The sequence below is a fragment of the Oryctolagus cuniculus genome, chromosome 14 (genome assembly GCF_964237555.1).
Source record: "Oryctolagus cuniculus chromosome 14, mOryCun1.1, whole genome shotgun sequence".
Lineage (NCBI taxonomy): Eukaryota > Metazoa > Chordata > Mammalia > Lagomorpha > Leporidae > Oryctolagus > Oryctolagus cuniculus.
In genome coordinates, this window is record NC_091445.1 from 20683895 (window position 1) to 20705446 (window position 21552).

At 40.2% G+C, this 21552-nt stretch overlaps 1 long non-coding RNA gene across 1 annotated transcript; it reads left to right on the forward strand.

Annotated features, from left to right (window-relative positions):
* The first annotated feature begins 219 nt into the window (after positions 1 to 219).
* Positions 220 to 18341, forward strand: LOC127492782 (uncharacterized). The gene is made up of 3 exons (XR_007922544.2): positions 220 to 331; positions 14894 to 14960; positions 18205 to 18341. It is a non-coding gene; the product is annotated as an uncharacterized lncRNA (long non-coding RNA).
* The last annotated feature ends 3211 nt before the right edge of the window (positions 18342 to 21552 follow it).

Genomic DNA, 21552 nt, shown 5'->3' on the forward strand with positions numbered 1-21552 from the left:
ACATTTGTATAAAGTGAGGCACACGGGGTGCAGGCCAAGGAAACAGACTTAAAGCAAGGATGGCCGTCCACAAACCAGCGGTAGGAACCTGGAACACTTCCTTCCCTGACCGTCCTTGGAGGAATTCACTCTACAGACATCTGATTTCAGACTTCTAGATTCCAGAACCCTGAGACAACAAACTTCTGTTGTTGTAAGCTACCCAACTTGTGGCACTTTGTAAAAATCACCCTAACAGTCATGAATCATCAGTACAAGAAGCATCTGGCTCTTCACTACTCTGTCTATGGTCACTAATCCTATTGATGTACTGTTATCTGCTTCTTCTCAGGTAAATGTCACTTATGCTCCAATCTGAATGGCAGCATTCCCTCCTTGGAATAGGAGTCACAAAGGGGATTGCTATGGGGACACGTAAGATAGGATTGAATAGCATAGCTTTTCATATTAAAGCATCCTTGGCGTAGGAGACAATTTTTGAGAATGTAGTAGCCCCTAGAACAAGTCTGGAGGTGATAGCCCAGCTGTTTTCTGCTCAGCCAATTCTGCAAAAGGAAACTGAACTCTCACACTTTGCAAATGGGATTATAAAATGGCTCCAGCGCTCTGAAAGACTGCATCCTATGCTGCACAAAAATCGCTGATTCCATAGCCCAGCAATTTCACTCTTAGATTTATAGCAAAGAAAAATGCAGGCATATGTACAGCAAAAGAAAGGCCTAAGAATGTTCATAGCAGCTTTAGTAATATCAGAAACCTGGGAACAACTAACATAGCCCTCAAGAGGAGAAGAGTAGAACAGATAAGTGAATCATGAACAGTGATTAGAAAAGAACAAATTACTGACTGCTTCTCACAGATATAATTTGAGCAAAAAAATTGAATACTTGCTTAAAAATTCTATTTGTATGATATTCCAGAAAAGACAAAACTAACAGTGACAAAAATCAGAAAAAAGGTCCCCTTTGGTGGTATTAACTGGAAGGGGCATGAACAAAGGCCTTGTGAGACACTTAATGTTTTATATCTTGATCCCAGCAGTGAGGAAGTGATAAATAAGCACAAAAGTGTTGTCATTTTTAGCATATGTGTTATATGCATTTAAAAAAACCCACAAAGGGTAATAATAACTAAAAAATCAGGTGATTTGTAAGTGATAAAGCAATAAACAGAGTTTTAAAGTAGTAAAATCTGCTCCTTTCTTCCCTCCAGTTTGAGGAACCCATGCCACTAGTTCAGAGACTCAGATGTTGTAGGGAATCGGGAAGTCCTCACTTAACTTGAGAAAACTCCTGATCTCCACCTACAGAAGGTAGGAGGCAGTGGGCAGTGGTAGTGAAATAAATCTTTTTTTTCGAAGATTTATTTATTTTATTTGAAAGGCAGAGTTACAGAGAGGCAGAATCTGAGAGAGACAGAGAGAAAGAGAAAGAGAGAGATCTTCCATCCACCAGTTAACACTCCAAATGGCTGCAATGGCCAGAGCTGGGCCAATCAAAAGACAGGAGCCAGGACTTCTTCCGGGTCTCCTATGTGGGTGCAGGAGCCCAAGGACTTGGGCCATCTTCTACTGCTTTCCCAGAGCTGGGACTCGAGCCAGTGCCCATGTGGGATGCCGGCACTGCAGGGGGTGGATCTACCTGTTATGCCACAGCACAGGTCCCATAGAATGAGTTCTTCCTCACTTTCTGCTTTGCCCCAGTCCTCTCTCAGATATCACACCTACACTGTAGTCTGCTAAATCAATATGCATCAGGAAACTCCTATTTTATAATGGAATTTATGGAAAATCTACTGCTCAGGGGAATGATTGAGATGTTCCTTTATGTTACATTTATTTTTGAACTTTCGCATTTGTATCAAAACTCAAGACCTAGGCCGGTGACCTTTTCAGTTCATACCAAAATGCCAGATGGGAAATATTTCCACTGGAATGACTCAGGCTACTCACCAAATATTTACACATCCTTTCATGCCCTTAAATCTGCGATGAAGAATTTGTGAATATGGAAATGCTCCAGAATTCTTTAAATCTCCCTGTTTGGAATTGAAGACCAAACCCCTTGATAAAGAAGGTCAATCCTTATTGAAAACCTCAGAAATATCATTTATACATGTCAGATAATAAAGCTTCTCAATAATTTATCTAACATTTCCTATGGTTCTCTACTGATGAAGGCAACAGCCACATGCTCACTGGGTTGAGATGTTGAACCTAGAGAAAGTCCATGTGCTGTTAACTTGGCATTGTGCACAAGAAGGAAGCTCTAGGACAGGTACACATTGTGAGAAGTTGCAGGAAGTTCTTTCTTCTCTTCATCATTCTACTCAGTTGTCCAACTAATGGCTCTCTTAGCAAGAAACCCATCTTCTGACTCCTAGCAAAGAAGCCACTGGAAGCCTAACACCCCTCCCCATCCCCACATCCACCATCACCAAAACTTGAGTCAAGACTTTCTCCAACACTTTACAGAGACAACAGGACTGACATATCAGGAAACTCAAGGGATGAAAAATTAGCAAACAGAATGAGTAAAAAATAATGAAGAATGAGAGAGAGTAGCTAAATAAGTCAATTATCAGGCTCTCGATAAATGTTTAAAATGTGGTTTTAGTAGGTGACATTGGGGTCAAAGCCTTTATGCTTTACTAAAATCTACAGAAATGACTGACATCATGGAATGGGCTAACTATGGCCTCTGAGTAGTTACTTCTAACATTGATGTCACTTTTTGGATATTTTGCTCTTCCAATTCAGCAAAAGGACTGTTACTACTATTGCCAAGTGCCTCTAGCCAGGGATGATACTGGTCAATGATGGAATGTTGGTGAAGTTTGATCCAACCACTTTTCCTGTTAGTCCTGCTCTAAAACCTGGAGCTACCACATGTTCTCTCTTGTCTAGGAGAACCCATGACCCCCAGATTCTTTGCTTCACTAAAGTCTCTCTACCCGATCTTACCAAATAAATAAATAAATAATACTGCTGCTTTGGATAGGAATGGACTAACTTGATGGCTTTTTAAAATGCAACAATCTCACTTCAAATGATCAGCTTTTTATGAAAGTATTTTAGGAAGAATTTAACACAGGGAAGTTAAAACAACTTCAAGAGACAATTGAAGGTGAACTCCATTTCTTTCTCCCTTTGTAATCATTACCATATAAATGACTGCGGCTCTGCTGCTTTAATGCTGACCTTGCCTAGATTATTAAAGGCAAAAATGGTGAAAGTGTAGGACAGTAGAAATTATTCATCAATACAAGCTCTGCTTCCTGTATATCCAGGGTGCATCTCTGATTTCAACAGCTGTGGAAAGTGCAGGTGTATGTCTTCTCAATACTGAAGGGGGAATATATTATTAAATTGGTCCTTCCTCTCAAGAGGATTCTGTCCTTGAAGCTTCCTGTAACATATGTAGGAGTTTTATGGCAGGAAACAGTATGGAATTGGGTCCAGTGGGAATACTTTTATTAGAGCCCCACATGTACTAAATAAAACGCTGTTACAGTTGGGACAATTTGCAAGCTCTCTTACTTATGAGTGCATCTCTGATCCCCAAGAGTCCATCTTATCCTTGCACACAAAGCTGCCTGGGGAAAAGTCGGTTGACTTATGCAAGCAAATCATAATTGCGTTCTATTGTGCATGGTCAGTCTATTAAGGGGTAGTTTCATTATGTGCTAGATGCAAAGGTGTTTTCCTTCTCTCAATACCCTGACCACCTAAAGCATTGTGGTTTTTAAATAATATATGAGCTACTACTATGCCCCTTTCTCTCCAAATCTCTCTCCTTTCCCCTCAAATCAGACCCCTGATATGACAGCATGTGAATTCCCTATTGTCTGAGTCTCTGGACAGCATATAGAGCTGAATCCTCTCAGATAACTGTCTTTTGCACCTGCAACATAATGACCCCAAAAATTATGTATCAGAGACAATGAGAACATGGATTTATAAGAGTTCTTAAAGTGAAAATGTGTCTCCACTGTGGCAGGAGTTCTAATCAAAGAAAAATACTGAGAAAATGTTGGATGTGTAGATAGTCTAATTTCAAATGCTGACTTTCATTCCTTTGTTTGTGCTGATATTTTATTGGATCCTCTGGCAGCATTGTGACTTAACAGTATACAATTTTGGCAGTTGTTTTTCACGATGCACCTGAAAAATACTTAATGACCAATATTGGAAAGTGCTATCTCCTGACTCATTTATTAATTATAGTAAATAGTGGGAACTCAGTTTTTGTATAGCCCTTTTATGGATCCTGGGATTCTGAGAAGGGAAGATAGGAAAGGCAGAGACTTAGAAATAACACCCTTGCTGAGGGGGACATCTTCCTAAACCTAGAATCTTTTTATTCCTCATTAACGAGTTATACATGGATAGCTATTTCCATGTGGGACAACTTATTACATAGAAAAATGCAGGTGACACAGAAAGCATTTGAGTACTTCCATATTCAGTGAGCCTTTATCTCGAAACAGTTGAAGAAAGCAACCATGTCACTTAGGTGCCTTTATGAACTATCAATTTAGAAATAATTTCTTTGGATTAAAACTACTGACGTGCTCTTTTCAACCAGAGAAAATTATAATTAGAAATGTTTCATGTCAATAGAAGCACAACAATGAATTTAAAATCCTATCCATCATCTCACAAAATCCACATGACAGGGGCCAGTTGTACATACAACAAAACTGCTTAATCATTTCTTTCAGTATGACTGGAAGATCTGCAATCCTAGAGACAGAAAGTGTTTAATATAATATTGTCCTAGTGGTGAGAATAATAATTGAGTGCCATAAAGAATTATGTAAATCCTACAAAGACAGATATGGAAGTTAATGCTTCCCTGATATAATAATTGCACATTGATTATTATAATGTTCTAGCCTAGAATTGTAGGAAAATAAAATCTCAGAGCACATTCATGGGATTTTTTTTCTTTTCTGAACTTTAGAACAATAAGTAATGTAAGTAGAGAAAAAGTGGGAAATAAAAACAGGAAAGAATTCCAGAAAAATACGATGAATATTTTTAAAAAGTTATGATTATTTTGTGTGAAGCAAAAGGTAGTCAGAAAAACTTAGTACTTGGGACATTAAGGGTATATTTCTCAAAACAATTATCCTGTGACATACAAATAAGCACTAAAAAGTAAAAAATTTCACATACACAGTATTACTTAAACTCGGGTGGTCATATTTTATATTCCTTTTTAAAGTAATATTGCTTTAAATAGTGTCAAAGTAAATCATCACTTAAATTGGGACTAGGGCGTGGGCATTTGGCATAGAAGTTAGGGTGCTGCTGGGGATACTTCATCCCCTGTCAGAGTACAGGGATTGGATTAGTAGGTCAACTCCTGACTCTAGCTTCATGCTAAGACAGTGGTGGTAAGTCAGCCAGTTGGGTCCCTGCAATACATGTGGGAGACACAGATTGAGTTCCTGACTCCTGGCTTTGGGTTTGGCCCAGACTCAGCTGTTGCAGGCATTCGGGGAGTGAATCAAGGGATGCAAAATATCTCTTTGTTTCTCTCTTCTCTCTCTCTCTTTCTCTCTCTCTCGCCCTCTCCCTCTCCCTCTTGCCCCTTCTCTCTCTCTCTCTTGTCTCTCTCCCTTTCAAGTAAATAAATAAATATTTGTACTGTAAACATACAAGTAAATATTGTGTCATTTTATGCTTCCTGCATGAATGTAATAGTATAATAATTTAACTGTAAAAATGCATTTGACAAATGTACTTTTATCGCTGTTGATATGATTTTTGATCAGGTAAACTTTGTTCTAGGACAGAGAGAATTTCCAGCTGCCACCATCTGCTTTTAAATCAGTTGCTCATAGCTCTTTCATTGCCATGTAGTGAGAAAGATATTCAAGTCTAGGAGGCAAGCATAGATTTATCACCTTAGGAAGAACTCCCTTACCCTGCCTCTACTAGAACCAAGTATACACTCTGCCTTTCGTCCGAATTATCACCCAGACTAATTCCCACCACTGTAGTAAGTAGATCCAGGATGGACATCAAAACGGCTCTCAGCTTACTGGTGAGTGCACACTGGGTCACTGTCTTAATGTCAGGTGTTAGGGCTTTCTTTCCAAGTTCACAGAACTTTTATGAAGAAAGGAGCTGCAAACTCACAGCCAGAGCTGAGATAAGAATTGTTCCATGCCCACCTGAAAGACTCCACTTTATGATAAAACTACAGGAAATGTATATAAAGACAATAAGAAAGTTGAGCAAATTCTCTATAAGTAGCTACTAGGTTTCTAGTCTCCTAAATTCTACTTCCTAAACACTTAACTCTAAAACAAAGAGCAACAGATAAATGGTTCTTCCCACCGCTGTTCTAAATTTGACCTTGGCACATGTTTTAGCTTTGTTCTCTGTGCTTTAATTTGATTAAGTTAAGATTTTGGTTCTGTTACAGAGCAAAACAGGTTTCTTCAAAATTCAATGTCTTAATCTTCCTTCATGGAAAGTCCTCTCTTCGCTTTAAGCACAAGTTTGTACTGTGCATTCAATTTGAATAAGCACATACCCAAAGACTTTATGCTTTGATATCTAAATATATGTTGACTTTAAATACTTTGAAATAGCATCACTCTTCTGCTTTAAACAAACACTACACATTTTGAAAGAATTTCTTTAAACATTATTTCAACAGGTACTAATGGAGAAAAAGAAGTACTTCAGATGTATTAGATCTTCTTAATTGAAACTTTTAACATGAACTTTGTGTTCCTTTAAAGGTTCCTTTTAAAAAGAAGTTGTTGTAACTTACCCCTCATTTTAAATGTGGATACGGAGTTGGCACGCTCATTCTTTTCCCCTAAAGGAAGACTCATCTTCCAGTGTTTCCCTTGAAAAATATTGATCATCACATTTTATTGATGTCTGCATGCAATCTTTTGCTACCATTTTGTTCCAGGCAAAGATGACTCCATCTAGACACATAGGCCAAAAACTGAGAAAGAATGTGTGCCGGAGAATTCGGACTCCATAGTCACACACTCACGCAGGAGATGTCCACTGAGCATTTACAGTGGACCAGACACATTCACGAAATGGGGTACAACCAGAAACAAAACAGACAAGAATCCCTGCTTTCATAAAGATGGCATTCTAGTTTCAGACAAAAAACCACTTATTAGCTCTGTAAGCTGTAAAGTTTTTAACACAGAATAAGGGTATTTGAGTGAAAGAGAGATATGTGTGATCATACATGTTGACCAGGGAAAAAGTGCTTCCAAATACTTTTTCTTAAAGATTTTATTTAAATAAAATTCAAATGAAAAGCAAAGTTACAGACCGAGAGAGGGAGAGACAGAGAGAAAGGTTTCCTGTCCACAGTTTCACTCCCCAAATGGCTGCAACGGCCAGAGCTGGGCCAATCTGAAGCCAGGAGCCAGGAGCTTCTTTTGGGTCTCTCACACAAGTGCAGGGGCCCAAGCACTTGGGCCATCTCCCACTGCTTTCCCAGGCCATAGCAGAGAGCTGGATCAGAAGTGGAGCAGCCGGGACAGGAATCAGCACCCATGCGGGATGCTAGCACTGCAAGCAGGCTCTTGGCCTGCTACAGTGAGCACTCCCTCCCACCCCATAAATAATTTGAGAAATGCACTATACTACTTCAGAAATACGGCATTTCCATGCATAATCAAAATGGATTCTTGTTCTTTCAATGAATTATGATGCAAATGTTTCAGGAAGCATCTGTTCAAAGACCACATTTCAGTCTAGAATAATTGTTCAGAAACTAAATCTTCGTTACATCGCACATTGATAGGATACGTTTGTTTGGCCTTTCTTCCTCATGATCCTTCACAAAACTGGAGGATTCGACGAAACAACAGCCAAGTTGTTTCACCTCAGTTGGAGGTCTAGAATTTGCAGATGCATTAACAGTAAGGGGTAAAAAAATATTTTGGCTCTAAATTTCAGTCCCACATGTGTTAGAGTGGATTATAAAACACACGAACAAGAGATCTTTCAGACTCCTTGGCAAACTAAATCTAAGCATCTTAATATAGGAACTGTAAAATAATACAGCACATTTTTTGTAGCTCCAAGAAGTACCTTGAATTATTTTTAAATGAAATTTTAATAAGTAATTTTGACTGAGGGAAAACTATGATGGAAATTATGCAAAGTCTACTAAAAAAGAAATAGGGAGTATATCTCACAGGGAAACACTGGAAACACATGCATCTGCCTCGGAAGAGATGTGAGGTCATCTACTTTTTAGGAAGATAACAAGTGTCTTGTAATTTCTGTAATATATTGCATATTCAGCTATGATTTCCATGGCAGAATAATTTGTGAATCTTGTACTCCACACTGAACCCATGCTAACTCTCCTGCCCCTAGAGCAACTGTTCATCTCACATCAAATGACAAGGAGGATCTCATATGAGCAGAAATCGATGCTACCATCATTTGGAATTACACGACAACATACAGGGAAAGATTTGACCTGCATACTGGATCCAGTGAGCCAGTCACAGGGGCAATCAGCTCCCATTTTCAGCAACCCCTTCTCTAAAGAGTGCTTGGCCTGAGAGCTACTGGGATGAAGGTTCTCACGAGGTCCATGCCTGCTCTTTCCTTTATGCAGCGCTTGGATCAGTTTTGAGCACGAGCCAGTGTTCCTGTGTTATAACCTCTCTAGATCCTGGTTTTAGCTTTATACCCTCTGGCAGTGAGTAATCTGTGTGTGAAATCTTATGAAGGACTCAACAACTGACTTCTAACATCCAGTCCAGGAGCTTAGAGACTAAAAGAGGAGCCTTCACAACGCAACAGTGATTGGTTCTATTCCCTCCTCTGGCTCCTAACTCCAATTTCTTGCACACCCTGGGAAACAGCAGTGATGTCTGAAGTGATAGTGCCCCTGCCACCCATATGGGAGACTGGGTTGAGCTCCTGGCTCCTGACTTCAGCCCAGCCCAACTCTGCCTTTTGCAGAAATTTGGGGAGTGAATCGGCAGATGGGAGCTCCCCCCCCCCCGACTTTTTCCCCTCTCAAATAAATAAATGTTCTTAAAAAACTAAACTCTGGGGACTGGCACTATGGCATGGCAAGTAAAGCCATTGCCTGCAGTGCCAAAATCCTATATGGGCACCAGTTCATGTCCTGGCAGCCCTGCTTCCAATCCAGCTCTCTGCTATGGCCTAGGAAAGCAGTTGAAGATGGCCCAAGTGCTTGGGTCCCTACACCCACGTGAGAGACCTGGAAGAAGCAGCTCCTGGGTCCTGGATTCAGATCAGCCCAGCTCTGGCTGTTGCAGCCATTTGGGGAGTGAACCAGCAGATGGACGATTTGTCTCTCTGTGTCTCACTCTGTCTGTAACTCTACTTCTCAAATAAATAGATAAAATCTTTTAAAAAAATTATAAGTAAACTCTGGGTCCTGCCGGGAACCGGTGAATTTTTATATGAAATCACCACATTCCAATTTTGCCACTTTAAGAGTTGTTTACAGAGTTACTTGCTATTTTTCAAAGAACCAAGGACCAAAGTTGAATATTTTTCAAGCGTTTCATCTTCTGGACATGATCGTTCTTGCTCAGCATACCCACCTCCCTCTCTAAAATCAAAGGGAATGGCACCCCTGGGAGTCAGGCTGCCTCTGCCCATTTCATTTTTCACTAGAACCGGTCGAGAAAAGATTTTGACATCTTTTACTTCTGAGCACACTTCTCTCTTCCAGAACGTGGGTCTACTTAGCCAATTACTGCAAACACATGGGCCTTCAGTAAATATGATTTAATAGCAATAATGACAATCTATCCCAAGGGAACTGACTCATGTCAAAGAATCCTTTTAGATTTGGATTTTTAAGAAAGGTAGCAAAGATTTCCGTCTCTAGGCAAAAAAAATAAATAAATAAAAAATAAAAATAAAAATAAATCCCTCTCCAGCCACGTGTCGAGAAGATGGGTTTTCTAATTACGACACCTGTGTCAGTAGGGGAGGGTCTCTGAGTGCTGCTGTAGTGACCAGGCTCAGGTGCTCAGGTTAGAGATGCCAGGTGTACATGCCCCAGGCCAGTCTCACAGGCAGCCTCTGTTCTCCAAAATCTAGTTGAAACCAGAATGTCAGTGATGAACAGCCTTGAGAGAGCTCATTCTAACACTGCCATGTACCCAACTGTGTTGGAAATTACCCAGGGAAGCCTGTTTCGACAGGACTCCTAGTTGCAGTTGTGGGTCCAAAAGGTTCAAGGCAGACTTTGAACTTGAGGATGCCTATCATTCCCAGGTTTTGAAAGCGCCTAAGAGCCGCTGGCTGCCAGTCGTCAGGAAACAGAAAGGAAGTTAATAAGCTAACTCACTTTAGCCATAATTTATTGCAGTTCATGTTTTTCCCTGTCTTTTTCACACATTTGGAATGCAGTGTTACCACAGAAAGACCTACTCCTCAGAAGATATTTTTAATGTTTCTTTACTAATCCTTGTTTCACAGAATTCCATAATCTCTGAAAAACTATATCTCTAGTTATTCTACTTTTAATTACTTGTTTGTTTAAAAGGCAGAGTGACAAAGAGAGACAGAGAATCTTCCATCCACAGGTTCATCCTCAGCTCCCCAAATGCGTACAATAGCCTAAGCTGGACCAAGCCAAAGCCAGGGGCCAGTAACTCCATCCAGGAACCCCACATGGGCAGCAGGTTTCCACATGCGTGGGCCATCCTCTGCTGCTTTTCCAGATGCATTACCAGGAAGCAGGATCTGAACCAGAGTAGCCAGAACTTGAACTGGAGCTCAGATACGGGATGTTGATTTTACAAGCGATGGCTTAACTGTGTCACAACATCAGCCCTTTTACTTATTCTGGTTTATTAAATATTCATAGGATCTAGCCAAAATCAAGCTCGTAGACACACCTACAGATTAAGAGACACACAATCTAATGGGCTCAGCCTAATTCCAATGGACTCTTCTAGTGGAGAACTCAGACTTCTACACTGCACAATGCAGGCAAAAGTCCAGAAAAAGAAATTAAAGTTGCAATGAGCAGCCCCACTCCACAGCTGCTACTTGAGGACCTGAGAGAGAGTTTTCTGAAGCTCTCTGCACATCATTTTCACATCCATGGCTTGGAAATAAGAAAACATGTCCTGGATCTCCAGAGGCTGGCCTATGGAGCAAAGAAGAGAATTGATTTGACTTGAAAAATCTTTAATAAGGTGATATGCCATAGAGGTGAGCACTTTTTCTTTTTGAGGGAACTGATAATTCTGGGTCTTTCCCACATGTGAGTTGGCCACTGTTAATTCCCCTAAACTTCTTGCATCTATGGCATTGTTTGATTCTCATTTACGTGAATGTATGAGAGCCTTTGATGGAGGGAAACTAGGAAGCAGAGAATGTTTGCCTCCCATATCCCTGCTTGTGTGAGGTACCCAGCCCAGGTACCCTCTTATGTCCTGCATGACAAACAATGCAGACATGAATGGGTGCTTTTGAGCTTCTTTTCCTCAATGAAAGTCCAAGCACTGTGGGAAGTATGCTACTTTAAGAAAGCCTAACACTTGAAACTGGGATTGAAAAACTGCTAATGAGAAAACAATAAGATGCACTTAAAGACATGATTTTTAAAAACCTCTGATGCGCTAACATCCAGGAAGAATGCACGTGTCATAGGTAATTTAATTCTTGCCCTTAAGTGGTGTGCTGTTTAGTTTGTCAAATCTCTTTGACCTCACTGACCAGACAATGGCCCCCAAAATGACTGTTAATAAGGCAAATGCTGTTATATACAAGAGCTAATTATAGATGATAAGGATGAGTGTGTGCTGTGTTGGCAATGAAGTTTTAAAAATCACTGCAGGGGGCCGGCGCCGTGGCTCAATAGGCTAATCCTCCACCTGTGGCGCCGGCACACCGGGTTCTAGTCCCGGTCGGGGCGCTGGATTCTGTCCCAGTTGCCCCTCTTCCAGGCCAGCTCTCTGCTGTGGCCCGGGAGTGCAGTGGAGGATGGCCCAAGTCCTTGGGTCCTGCACCCCATGGAAGACCAGGATAAGCACCTGGCTCCTGCCTTCGGATCAGCATGGTGCACCGGCTGCAGCGCGCTGGCCGCGGCAGCCATTGGAGGGTGAACCAATGGCAAAAGGAAGACCTTTCTCTCTTGTCTCTCTCTCTCTCACTGTCCACTCTGCCTGTCAAAAAAAAAAAATCACTGCAGGGGTCCGGCGCTGTGGCTTAGCAGGTAAGGCCAACGCCTGCACTGCCGGCATCCCATATGGGTGCTGGTTTGGGTCCCAGCTGCTCCACTTCTGATCCAGCTCTCTGCTATGGCCTGGGAAAGCAGTAGAAGATGACCCAAGTCCTACGGACCTGCTTCAGATCGGCCCAGCTCTGGCTGTTGGAGCCAATTGGGGAGTGAACCAGCGGATGGAAGACCCAAGACCCCTCTCTCTTCCTGCTTCTCCTTCTCTTTCTGTGTAACTCTTTCAAATAAATAAATAAATCCTAAAAAAAGTCACTGCAAGTGCTGTCAACTTGGCATCTTGTAAAGTCCTCTTCTCCATTAGCACGATGGACAAACTTGCTTTGTGATTTTGCTAACTATTTGCTATCAATAGACAAGGGATCTTCAAAAAGTCCACGAAAATGTGTGTTATGAAAAAAGTATGCCTGGATGTCAAAATATTTTTATACCAAAATAACACCTTTTCATGCCATTCTCTGTGAGGTTTTTGAAGTTCCCCTGTATTTATTACCTTTTGCTTGATTCTTAAGATGTTTAATCTTTCTTCTGAGTATCTCTCAGAAAAGCTCCTCTGAAAAAATTCTGGGAAGCATTGAAGACACATCTTTGTTTTCCTCATCAAGCCTCTGAATGAAGGTTCTCTCTCCTGGCCCATGACTTCTCATAGCTATTTGCAGAATACTTTTCATCTTATGGAGCTCTTTTTTTTACCCTTTGGTTTTGGGGGGCACTCAATCTAACTGCAACTTGCTCTAAAGATCAAGTACTTATTCTTTCCTTTTTTCCATTTCAAACACTTGCGGAGGGAGACAACATTGTGAATTCTCTATCTTTTAAAAAAGGTAATGGTATAGAAAGAAGAAATACTTAAAACTTTCTCTGGAAAGACCACAACACATAAAACTTCAAAAGGAATTACCATCACTTAAAAGTTAATATGAATCTAAGCTTAGTACAATCATAGTGGAGGAAAGGAAATTAAAGCAAAATTTTCAAATTTACACCAAGATAATATGCCTGAAGGGATTTTACAAAGTAAATTTAACAGATCTGCTTTGAGTAAAATGAAAAGAAACTGCAAAATGCCTGCAAGATGAAAAGGATCCAAAGTTTGGTGAGATGAAAAACACAATGCAGAGCCAAAATGAAAGAGTCAACACTGTCTTGAGCAATATGTTAGAAATTTCTTTAAAAAGTCCTTTTCGAATGTGAGAAAGTATGTAACTGTTGAAAACAGGAGCTCAGAACAAAAGCTTCCCAAAGCAATTAAAGGACATTGAAAGTGTAGGACATGCAGAGTGTTGAATAGGTTGTGACAGATGACAAGGATTTGGGGGATTTGTTTATTTATTTGAAAGAGTTACAGAGAGAGTGAGAGAGATCTTCCATCCACTAGTTCACTCCTCAGATGGCCACAACGGCCCAGGCTGGACCAGCCTGGAACAAGAGTTTCTTCCTTGTCTCCTATTTCAGTAGCAGGGCCCAAATACCTGGACCGCCTTCTGCTGCTTTTCCCAGGCTCTTGGTAGAGAGCTGGATTGGAAATGGAGCAGCCAGGACATGAACCAGTGTCTGCATGGGATGCTGGTGTCACAGGCAGCAGCTTTACCCACTTTGCCACAACTCCAGCCCCAGGAGGAAATATTTTTAAAAGGGGAAATAGAGAGTTGACTAAATACAAGCAGCATGGGCAATACTTGTTAAGAAAAGATAAAACTACTAAGAGTTAAGATGAAAGCTTCTGATTTTTCTGATATAACTAAAGTTTGGACTTTCTATAAATAAAGCAGAAACTGAAGACAGATTATATTTTAGGAATAAAGCAAAATCTAGTCATTGAAATCTCCCATCCGTGAGTGACAGAAAGTTTGAGATCAGTGAGTTAAATCAAAAGACTCAATAAATAGTGAACACATTTGGGTTGGCTGTACAGTTGAGTACATTTCAGAGTTAATTAATAGATGACAACAGTCCAATGTGCTTAAAACTGAATTCGTTGATATGACACTTTAATTCACTCATGAATATGTATACCTGTGACTATCTTTTCCAATATCTGAGCAAAGATTGCAATATTAATGTGAATGACGTGATTATGTGAAAATGTAGCATATAACCACTGTAAAATTACAAAACAAATGTTTGAAGAATCACACCCACGCCCCTAAAATCAAAAAGCAAATTGCAATCTTTCTATAAGACCTACATTTTTCTTAAATTAATCCATTTTGAAGTTTATGAGAGCTTTGAAGATAAAAGCAATTGAATTCTATGTAAAAGTGCTTTTCAAACAATTATATACATTAAAATAGTGGGTAGAATTTTAAAAATACAAAAATGTCTGCACCCCATGCCCCAAAATTTGGCAATAATTTTTGTGGAAGGCATACTTGGAGAAGGGATTTTTTTTTAAAGTTCTCCAAGTGGTAAGAATACACAGCCATGTTTGAGAACCAGCGATGTAATAGGAATAGGAAAAAAATCAGTTGATGCTTGTGTATTTGAGTACCATCAGCTATTTTAGCATAATCACCTGTTAATGCATTGGCTCTTCAATTTATTTTCCAGCTGGGACTGAAATTATTGACCACAGAGTGTTTATGCAACAAGTAACACTCATTCCAATTAAATGCTAGCAATGATTTTCTTTCTGATGTTTCTTTCTACAGGGTTGCACCATGGTGTCTGATATTCATTTGAATTTGCAAGGACAAAATCAACAGAGCTGCTGGTTAAGTATGTCAATACTATCTATTTGTGATGGTTTCTGGTTCTGTCCTTGGGAACATATTGTGAGCCAGCAAGGACAATTAATAACAGGCACCTGCTACTCAAGTTTACTGTGCAAGAATTTCAGAATGATTTTAATCTTCCTCGTGGTGGTAGTACTCTTTTTATCAAATAGAAAATGTACCCAGGCAAATCATTAACTTTCAGCCCATGGATAATTGTTAAAATCATATGAAATCTTAGAGACAAAATATGCCTCAGAAATCCCCTAACAATGCACTCTCACATATTCACAGACAAGGAAATTAGGACCAAGAGGTGATGGACTCCCCCATTATCACATATCCAAAGTAACAGACAAACCCCCAACATGGAACTAATAACATGTTTCTCAGTTGCACTATTACTTATTTAACAGAGTACTTTCTCTTAGAGATGTCAAAATACTACAAGCAAAAATTCATTACTTACAGAAATAAAATATTTCTATATACCTAAAGGGCTCTTGAAAACATTACGAAAGCATAAATTGATTGCTTGGAGTTTTTACATTTTTTAATAGATGAAACTTGGGTCAATTGAAGTTAGCTATTACAAGAAACTGACTTTAAATTTCACAGAATCTTATGTCAAATTTTCCCAGACCGAGTGGGTGTTTAACATAGCATTTAAGAGAGTGGTTAAGAAGTCCATATCCTACACTGTAGTATCTAGATTTAATACTGGCTCCAGCTCCTGGCTCCAGCTTCCTGATAATGCAGACCCTGGGAGACAACAGTGATGGTTCAACTAATTGGGTTCCTGCCACCCACTTGGGAAACTTGTATTGAGTTCTTGGCTTCAGTCCATCCTAGCCCTTGTCTTTTAGGGCATTTGGGGAGTGAACCAGCAAATAACAGCACTTTCTGTCTCTCTCTGTGTGTGTCTTTCTGCTCAAATAAATAACTTTAGAAATAGTTCCATTCATTGAAAACATTCCTTTGAAGTTGTTGATTGGGCTTATTATTTTCTACTTCTCAAGGAAGAGATGTATTAAGTCTACCTGTACTTTGGATTAAAAGTTCCCACATTCCAGGTATCTAATGAGGGGAAGGGTAGCCAGGCCGCAGCCAGTTTCCGCTTACAAAGCACAGTTCCTGAAGCATGGCTTTCAACAGTGGAACAGCTTACACAGACCTACAGTGGTACTGTGCTCTATTGTACTTGGGAAGGTTCTCAAGTTCTCTCCAGCATTCAGGCCACTGTGGTTAGCTTCTGAGCTCCCATTTCGTTACTCATGTCTTCCTTTCATCCTCATGTGCCATTAGTTTTCACTTAAGCTACATCTTCTTGATAAACGTGGTCATATTCACAGCTTTGTATTGGAGACAAAATATTTTCTCCCAGGAAGCTTCCTTTGAAAGTCTCATGTGCCCCTTGCTATGACTGCCTTTCAAGGGGAGAATCAGAGAACACATAAAAGACTTATCATCATGCATGGGGCTGGTGTTTTGGTGCAGCAGGTTAAGCCAAGCCTATGACATCAACATCCCCTATGAGCATGGGATTCAAATCTTGGCTGCTCCACTTTTTTTTTTTTTTTTTTTTGACAGGCAGAGTGGACAGTGAGAGAGAGAGACAGAGAGAAAGGTCTTCCTTTGCCGTTGGTTCACCCTCCAATGGCCGCCACAGCCAGCATGCTGCGGCCGGCGCACCGCGCTGATCCGATGGCAGGAGCCAGGTACTTATCCTGGTCTCCCATGGGATGCAGGGCCCAAGCACTTGGACCATCCTCCACTGCACTTCCCGGGCCACAGCAGAGAGCTGGCCTGGAAGAGGGGCAACCGGGACAGAATCCAGCGCCCCGACCGGGACTAGAACCCGGTGTGCCGGCGCCGCAAGGCAGAGGATTAGCCTAGTGAGCCGTGGCGCCGGCCGGCTGCTCCTCTTCTGATCATCACATGAATCAATTTTAAATGCATGGAGTCATCTCTTTTCCCCTCAGTAATTCTCAAAACAAGAAATCCTATGGCATCCATGATCAAGGTTTGCTACCTATAGTGCTGTTTGTAAACATGAACTTTTTGAAGTACTCTCAGGCACGCCTGTGTTATTCTAATATTCTTTCATTGTTGTCCACAACATCTTTCATCAACTGCAGAAAACAAGTAGACTCATCATAAAAGGGAAATTCCTACACCATATTAAAGACTAAAGTTTTATTTTGTTTTGTCTTCCAGAACATTCATCCTCTGTCTCTTTATTATTTGCTATTTTAGTTATTGGTGGTTTCCTTTGACCCATTATGTCATTCTTGCCTCAATTTAATTTTCCTGGCATGCAAGACTGGGGTGTGAATTCCAGCTCCACCATTTTCTAGCCTGTGTGATCTTCAGAAATTTGTTTAAACTCCATAATTTCTTAGTTCCTTTTAGTGTAAATACAAATGAAACTAATAATAGTTCTCATCTCAAAGAATTAATGTGAGAGCTAATGTCAAGCACATAGCACGGTGCCTGGTACAAAGAAAGTTTTTCTAATGTTCATTATTTTATTGTTTGTACAATTGGAAACAATTGTCACGGTGAAGAATAGGCAGCAAAAGAGGGAGAAAGGAGCCAACTTCAATTTTGACTTATGAGAGCAGTCAAACCTTCCTCTGTTCTGTCCAGCAGGGACAAGGATTCCTAAACGGTTGTCTCCTAGAACTAATAAGGGGGGAAAAGATTTAATCATTGGATTCAAACAGTCAATGCTGCTCTTAGGGGAATGCCCTTTGACCCTACAGTAAGTATAGATTCTATCATACTGGCTGCATGTTCCTGAAAGAAAAAAAAAAGTGTGAAAAGATGGCAAAGGGCTACTTGGTTTCGGTGGCTCCTGATGTTTTAGTAAACTCATGCATTTCACTTATCATCTTCAATCATTTTTAATGTGAAACATTTCTGCCTCTCCAAATATTGTCTCTAGCACATATTTTCTGCTCTCCCCAAAGCCTCCAATGCATGCACATGAAAGCCTTCCATGTCCTGATAGCAAAAGTCACAATAAAATTTTAGATAACCCCTTTCTGGCAAAAAGAACAAAAAATCCAAAATAAACTAAAGTCTCTGTTTCCTCTGTTCATAGTAGAACCTTAAGTATGATAGGAGGTTCTATATACTTTTATATTATTAAAGTGATATAAAGCTTTACTAAAATTTTATATTTGGGTAGCAGGACTTTCATAAACCACTCCCAACTCCATTACTTCGTGCTTTGCTTTTTTCAGTTGTGAAACTCCACACAGCATGTCTTCTAAGTTGAGGGTGTCGAAAAGGCAAATACCTTCATCACGAGTTGGATTTGAACACAAATGTGTATACATCTTTCCTTTGCTGCAAGACTGTTGAATAGACACTCACAAACATTTGGTGTGTCTGTACTTTTCTTCTCTGTAAAAATAAAAGCCTCAAGTAAGATGATGAAGCAAACTTGAAGGGATTAATCAGCCTAAAACATAAGCTGTTCATCCATTAAATGAGATAAGACACAGCCATGTTAGTTTTTTAACCTGAAATAAGAATTAAAAGACGATCTTAGGAAAAATGCAGAATATCAAAATGAAATGATTGGCCCTCTGCCATAACTCATGTGGGGAAAAAAAATCCCTTCAGTCAGATTCTCTCAGAAACCCAAGGAAAGGGGCAAAGATAAGGGTTAAGGTGTGACTCTACTTAGCACAAGAACTGAGAAAATGAAAGGCATAGCCTCTCCTGATGGACATTCAAAAAAAAAAAAAAGAATTATTTGCACTACAGGATAGAGACATTCATAGGTGAGATGCAGAAGTGACAGTTTGACAGGTTTACCCAGGTGTGGAAACCTTTGACCAGGAGTTTGAAATTTCTACATTGATGAATTTATATGTAATGGAAGCAGGAAGAAATTCAGTGTGACTGACAGCTTTTATGTGAGAGTTAAGCTGAAATGATTGCCAAGATCAGGAAGAGGTAAAAAATAATGAAAACACCACTGATTTCTATAAAGTCTCCCTGGTTATCAGAACTTTCAGATACATCATATTACTTGAGCATGGCAATGATTTTAAAGCAGGTGTGACAGGTACCATTGTTCCAATCTTACAGAAGAAACTGGTCTCACAGCAGTTGTCTAAGGTGAGAGTCAGAGCTCTTGTTCACATTTCTGACACAAAGTGGTAGGTTCTTTTCCAGCATACTAAGCAGAATAGAGAAGAAGATACTTAGAGTATATATCTAAAATTTACTATTTTCAGGAACATCACAATCCTCACACTATCCCAATGTTAACCATAATAACAAAAAAACACACTTACTCTGAAACTGTTAGGTATCTCAGGCCTTGTATATTTATTATCCCCAAGTGCTCACAAGAACAAGAAGGGTAGTATTGGTATTTCCATCACACGGCTCAAGGAAAATGATTCTCTGAAAGGTTAGATGACTCACCCAAGATCATAAATCCATCAAGTATTTTTCAAAACACACATCTTATCACATCACCTCACCCCTTCTGGTAAACCTTCTAATGGATCCCCATTGACCTTAAGATAATTATTTCCAACTTAAAGTCTTGACTTTCCCATCTCAAGTTCCTCCTTGCTCACGCCTGCCCTGTCATCTTTGCATGAATCTCCAGCTTCATTCAGCCAACTCTTTGAGTTCCTCAGAGAAGTCCTTTCTGGCCAAACAAGTCCTTACCATGACTTTTGCTCACTGTTCACTCTCGTACAACCTCTCTTTTATAGCACTTATAAGTCCAGATTTCATACTTACCTGTAGAATTGTTTTTTCCACCTCAAACTGTAGACTAGATGGAGGCCATGACCCTGTCTTTCTTCATTTCCATTTTTTTCCCAGTTCCAGTGTAATGCATACCACAAGTCTGTTTTAAGCACCTTTTTTATTCAACAAACATTTGTAGACTAATACAATCTAGCATACAAACTAGAATTGTAGGATTTACCAATGGAAAACAAACAGTAATGTGAGTGGATCTATTTTTTCAGGAAGTAACTGTCACTCTTGATTTATTTCTTCCTAATTACTTGACTTAGTGTTATATAGATGAGGAATTTCTCAACATATTGGTAGCATTAAGCTTTTCTGAATTTCCTTGAATGTCTTTAATTGCATCAGTCTTTCAAAGACCAAACCCAGTAAACAGGGGTTGTTTGCCTTTTATTGATTACTATTCATTGTCTTCACCATTTCTTCTGACTTATAGGAGCTGCTCACTTACACGCACTTCTTGGAACCTCGGTATTTTCACATATTTCTATCTTATAGTATAGTTCCTCGTCAGTGATTTTCTTTAGCTAGCAAATACAAATCCTCCACGGAAAGCCATGCCTAATTCACATTTCTTTTTTTAAAAGGATTTATTTATTTATTTATTTGAAAGGTAGAGTTACAGAGAGGCAGAGGTAGACAGAGAAAGAAAGAGAGAGAGAGAGAGAGAGAGAGAGAGAGAGAGAGAGGTCTTCTATCTGCTGGTTCACACCCTAGATGGCCACAATGGCCAGAGCTGAGCATTTCCAAAACCAGAAGCCAGGAGCTTCTTCCAGGACTCCCACATGGCTTCAGGGGCCCAAGGACTTGGGCCATCTTCTACTGCTTTCCCAGGCCATAGTGGAGAGCTGGATTGGAAGAGGAGCAGCTGGGACTCAAACCAGCACTCAAATGGGATGACAGCACTGCAGGCGGTGGCTTTACCCGCTATGACACAGTGACACAGCGTCAGCTAATTCACATTTCGGATGCCCCACAACCCTACAACAGTGATTTGTGCATAGTCAAGACCCAGGAAATTCATGTTAACACATAGTCAATGACTCCATTATCACCACGATGGGGAGGGTTGGTGCCATCACTAAAGTGCCAGTGACTTACACACGTGGCTCCCTTTGAGCCGCTTCTATTTCTGAATGTCATTCAGTGTGTCATGGTACATGTCATTCCAACACTAGTCTTCTAACATCAACTAAGTGTCCTACAATTCTCTTCAATTCCGACATAATTACCTCTTGTTAGTGTCAGATGCCACATGTTTGCATGCTTGGTCCCACATGGTCCCGCAAGAGTGCCCTCATTGCCTATGTCATCTACAAGTCTACAAGTCCCAGGGACACCCCTGTTTCTGACTGATTGGCTGCAAATTCAGAGGTTCCCATGACCCTCCTTCAGGTTTGGTAATTCTTTACAATGACTGATAGAGATTAAGAAAGTCTTCTATTTATAACTACTTTTTTTTCTGAAGGGCCCAACTCAGGAACAGTCAAATACATGAGATACATAGGGCAGGGGTGTGGTCCACAGCCAGTGAAAAGCGTCTGTCACTTTCCAGGCATGCCATCCTCCCTGCACAACTATGTGGTCACCAGCAGAAGCTCCTAAGCTTTCCTTCCAGACACAGTATAGATGAAATGGTTGTTCACAGGATTGAATTCAGTTTCCAGGCCTTCTCTCCTCCCTTTAGGGGCCAAAAGTTAAAACCTTTAATTACATGACTCGTTATGAATAACAAGACACTTGTATCATTCAGAAAAATCCCAAGGATTTTAGGAGATTTGTGCCAGGAACGGGGAATGAAAACTAAA